We start from the raw sequence: 5357 nt of genomic DNA on the forward strand, positions 1-5357 counted from the left end.
TCCCTCTATGACGACATCCTCATGAGGTTTTGTTGTTGAGATTCGTTTTACCTTGATGTCCCCTTGCATGATGTTCTTGCTGTGGATGTAACTGAATGGAGACGCCGCCTGGAAAGAAAGCACTGAATTAACGAGTCGTTATGCAAATTGGAGTTTCCAACAAATGTTGTTCATTTGAAAAATCCTGATTTAAACCACACGGTGAACATCACGAAGAATGACGTCAATACAGGCTCAGCTCACCTGGGAAATGATGGGACGTATCTTCTCCCTTGTCATTGGTGCATGATGTTGCCGATAATCCAACAGCTCCTTGTGTGGATAAGTTGCCATGAGTGAGTGAAATGAACGCCAATGTGAAATGATCAGATTTGATAACAGGTGCACACCTTAGGAACAGAATATTGATTAAAAACATACCACCATGTGCGAGTTCCAGGACCACGAACATCATCTCCTCGGTCTTGTTAACATCGGAAACTTGAACTACGTGGTGATGACAGAGTGCAGCAGAAAGAATCATCAGAAGCAAAATGCAGAAATGAAAACAATTCCACATTATGATAACTACATCTGTGGAGTGAATAGGAGGTTCAAAGGTGACACGGTGAGGCCTTTGACTGGCTCGCCGTCACATGACTGAAGTAGTTTAACTGTGGAGAGCTACCCACTTCTACTCAGCATGAAGTTCCACATAAAGGGTGATCTCAACATTCCTTGTGCTGGGAACGTAGTTTGTGTACATTCAATGGATGATCTCAGGGGTCCATCAATCCGGGACACCGTCCATGATCATGAGTGTGAAGTATGAAGTGGTTGCGGTAAGTCGTTGTGACAAGGAGTGTGAAGAAGTTGAGGTACGTCGTTATTACTTGGAGTGTGAAGTGGTTGCGGTAAGTCGTTGTGACAAGGAGTGTGAAGAAGTTGAGGTACGTCGTTATTACTTGGAGTGTGAAGTGGTTGGGGTAAGTCGTTATTACTCGGAGTGTGAAGTGGTTGGGGTAAGTCGTTGTGGCAAGGAGTGTGAAGAAGTTGAGGTACGTCGTTATTACTCGGAGTGTGAAGTGGTTGGGGTATGTCGTTGTGACAAGGAGTGTGAAGAAGTTGGGGTAAGTCGTTGTGACAAGGAGTGTGAAGAAGTTGGGGTAAGTCGTTGTGACAAGGAGTGTGAAGATGTTGGGTTAAGTCGTTGTGACAAGGAGTGTGAAGAAGTTGGGGTAAGTCGTTATTACTCGCAGTGTGAAGTGGTTGGGGTAAGTCGTTATTACTCGCAGTGTGAAGTGGTTGGGGTAAGTCGTTGTGACAAGGAGTGTGAAGAAGTTGGGGTAAGTCGTTATTACTCAGTGTGAAATAGTTGGGGGTAAATCGTGATTACTAAAGGTGTGAAGTTGTTGGGGTAAGTCGGTATTACTCGGAGTGTGAAGAAGTTGGGGTAAGTCGTTATTACTCAGAGTGTGAAATAGTTGGGGGTAAATCGTGATTACTAAGGGTGTGAAGTTGTTGGGGTAAGTCGGTATTACTCGGAGTGTGAAGAAGTTGGGGTAAGTCGTTATTACTCAGAGTGTGAAATAGTTGGGGGTAAATCGTGATTACTAAGGGTGTGAAGTTGTTGGGGTAAGTCGTTATTACTCGCAGTGTGAAGTGGTTGGGGTAAGTCGGTATTACTCGGAGTGTGAAGAAGTTGGGGTAAGTCGTTATTACTCAGTGTGAAATAGTTGGGGGTAAATCGTGATTACTAAAGGTGTGAAGTTGTTGGGGTAAGTCGGTATTACTCGGAGTGTGAAGAAGTTGGGGTAAGTCGTTATTACTCAGAGTATGAAATAGTTGGAGGTAAATCGTGATTACTAAGGGTGTGAAGTTGTTGGGGTAAGTCGGTATTACTCGGAGTGTGAAGTTGTTGGGGTAAGTCGTTATTGCTCGGAGTGTGAAGTGGTTGGGGTAAGTCGTTGTGACACGGAGTGTGAAGAAGTTGTGGTAAGTCGTTATTCCATCTCGTTTCCCACAATGATTGATCTTCTGAACCAAACATTGTCTTCCATTCATTATATCGGGAAACAAAAGGCACAATCTCGTGATTCCCCATCTTCGTTTCACCATTAAATGAAAACATTTTAATTTTTTTTATATATAGACTCAAGGCTCATGGAAGAGCTAGAACACTGAACAGATCAGGAGACAACAGAACAAAAGGTACGAGAGAGAGAGAGAGAGAGAGAGAGAGAGAGAGAGAGAGAGAGAGAGAGAGAGAGAGAGAGAGAGAGAGAGAGAGAGAGAGAGAGAGAGAGAGAGAGAGAGAGAGAGAGAGAGAGAGAGAGAGAGAGAGAGAGAGAGAGAGAGAGAGAGAGAGAGAGAGAGAGAGAGAGAGAGAGAGAGAGAGAGAGAGAGAGGGACAGACAGACAGAGAGAGACAGACACACAAATAGTGGGCTTGAAAAACAAAATAGGGGGAGATTGGGACAAGCAATGGGTGTGGGGAGGATGCATGGGGTGGACACTGGACAAGATGGACCAAGAAACATACTCTCAGTTCGGGAAAAACTGGAAATTTGGAAGGAGGTGCAGGAGGGGCCGGGGGTGCATTAACTGGCGTACAGATATGTCATGTTTTTGAATGAGGGAGGGGGGGGGTTATCTGAGATGGTGATAACAGCTGTCTTGAAGAGTTGGAGGGAAGAACAAGATTGGGGAGAATGGGGTATTTGGTTGCACAGGTGGGAGAAAGAGGAACGAGTGAGTAGAGCTGAGCAGTGATCCTGGATTTTGGAAGTTTCACAAGAAGGGGGTTAATGGTGGACCTTGTGTGCCCAACAGATACCTCCGGTGGATGGGGGAATGGCGGGGGAAGCACGGAAAGAGCAGAGGTTGCAAGACCAGACCAGAAAAGATCGGCCGTCGAGATAGGAAAGTGATCGGCCCATAATGAAGATTCCAATGATCCTGAAGGTCTTGGTTTCCACGGCATTGACCTGAGTAAGGTGTGAGGTAGGGGAGCCAACCCATAGGAGAGAGTATGTGCTCCATCAAGCTGCGGATGAGTCTTATCGTTTAATAGGAGTTCAGGTGTACCAAGGAAGGACTTTGTATGACGCAGGATGCCCAGTCGGTGGCTGGCCTTGGAGACCAACTTTGGAATGTGGTTTGCCCAAGAAAGATCATGGCTGATTGTGAGACCCAGGAGTTTGAATGATTGAACTTCCTCAAGAGGATTGTTGAGAAGGTCAATGGGAGGGTTCACCAGACGGTCCTTTCGGAAGTTCTGTGGATGCACCTTGCCGCCAATGCTGCACATTGAAAGACCGTTTGGCCCATTGTATCCCTGCTGCATCCATGTCCGAACACGTCGCCGATAAGTGTTGTGAATGAAAGAGTTAACCCCATGCAGTAATCTGACCATGCTACGAGCACAAGATGGCTTACTTTTAAGTAAGATTCCCAGGGTCCTCAACCCATCCATATTTAAATGAAGGATAACAAACCTTATCAGTGAATAACCATGAAAATACAAACAAAGCATCATGATTTAACATCATCACGATGAAACTCAAAGAACAATTTATCCATTGAAATGAAATACTCACTTACTGATATTGGGATGATGTAAGGAAGAAATGATGGAGGCTTCTTTTGAAAACTGCAAAGAGAAAGAGAGATAGAAGAGAGAGAGGGAGTGAGAGAGAGAAGGAGAGAGAGGGAGTGAGAGAGAGAAGGAGAGAGGGGGAGTGTGTGTGTGTGTGAGAGAGAGAGAGAGAGAGAGAGAGAGAGAGAGAGAGAGAGAGAGAGAGAGAGAGAGAGAGAGAGAGAGAGAGAGAGAGAGAATAAAGTGACGTCATGTGCGGTACAGTATGCGGAGTCCAGGCAATCCCCACCCCCGAGATTTTAACCTCACGAATACCTTTCAGGACTGGTTACTCTCCTGAGACAAAGTTTCATCATATTCCATATTCTCAGGAACATTCCTTATTGAAGTTAAAAGGTTTATCTTTTTGTGATGTAAATGGTAAAGATGACGTTTTAATTGGTCCCAGTAATAACTGCTTACTTTGTGAATCTATTTACTTTCCACCAATGGGTGTAAATCATGAACGGAAGTTACAGGTAAAGTCACATTTCACTGTGATTTGCACTCTAACCCCAAATGGCATGAAATAAACTCACTTTCTCGAAGTCGTTCTTCAAGGAAACTTTAATTGCAACCTGGAAGAGATACAGACAGGTAAAAGTTGATCATTAACTTGTGATGTAGTTCCAGGTGCACAGGTGTGAGTCAGACAATTTACATCAATTTACATCTCACAAGCTTTGTGATCTCCTTTACAAAACATGCAGACCAACATGGTCACATGCTTTTCCAAGGTAAAAGGGGAACAGCCAATCACATTAACAGGCTCCATCAGCAAAAGGTAAAGTTCAGAGTTCAGGGAAAAGAGATGAGTTTCCATCCATCCATTGGGACCATACTCTGTGCAGAGTGTTGGTGCTACCTCAGCAGTCTCCTTGGCTATTGGGCACAACCCTGGACGAGTGGACGGGTCACCACTCTGACACAGTATACCAGCAAGATGGCACTCATTTTGCCGATATCAGAAGGATGACAGGCAGAATCAACCCCACCTGTTATTAATTCAACAGCAAAGTGGGATTTGAACTCAGGATGCCTCGGATCCCAAGCTCACCACCCAAACCATTAAGCCAACAACAGGCATACACAAGTTTATAAATGCAGGAAGAGGATAAACAACGTAATTGAGGTGAATTTTACCACATTTCCACTCATTTACATTAACTTCACAGGTTGGAGGGAACTTTGAGGGAGCGAATTGAGATTAAATGAATGAATTTACAGGTACAGGAAGAGGAAAATCTTTTCATGTTCACCTTTATGAATCCTGACCACAACCCTGAAAGCATGACACTTTTCCGTACCTCATCACCACACAAGGTGTTCCTCGCTTTGTAAACTGCTCCCTGACCTCCTTCACCGAGCTTTTTGATGACGTCATACTTCTCGATCTGAACAATAACAAAAATTGAGAAAACGTCATGTTTCATTCGAAGATCAGAGAAAGAGTACGTCAAGATCTTCAAACTAGATGTTTCTCAGGATCGTTATTTCACCTTACCATTCGAGTCACTTCATTACAAACGTCACAACGAAAGTTTACAAATAAAAGGTGAGGATCTGCTCACATCTCACAACTCAACTGCAAGGGACATGATATTGATCCGTGACATGAAGTGGGTTTTTAACCTCAACCAACACGTCCCTTCTCCATGACAAACAATAGGATCGATTGTCGCGACACTCACCTGCATCAGGAGCAACAGGCACTGTTACGCCCCTCAGACTCCGATTATTT

At 44.4% G+C, this 5357-nt stretch overlaps 1 long non-coding RNA gene across 1 annotated transcript; it reads right to left on the bottom strand.

Moving 5' to 3' along the window:
- Positions 1-242: 242 nt before the first annotated feature.
- Positions 243-3720, bottom strand: LOC147030442 (uncharacterized). The gene is made up of 3 exons (XR_015055779.1): positions 3583-3720; positions 421-486; positions 243-312 (listed from the first exon to the last, which is right to left on the bottom strand). It is a non-coding gene; the product is annotated as an uncharacterized LOC147030442 (long non-coding RNA).
- Positions 3721-5357: the final 1637 nt, after the last annotated feature.

This window comes from Eptatretus burgeri, chromosome 3 (assembly GCF_056783735.1).
Source record: "Eptatretus burgeri isolate ZD-2024b chromosome 3, Ebu_testis_v1, whole genome shotgun sequence".
NCBI classification, from domain to species: Eukaryota; Metazoa; Chordata; class Myxini; order Myxiniformes; family Myxinidae; genus Eptatretus; species Eptatretus burgeri.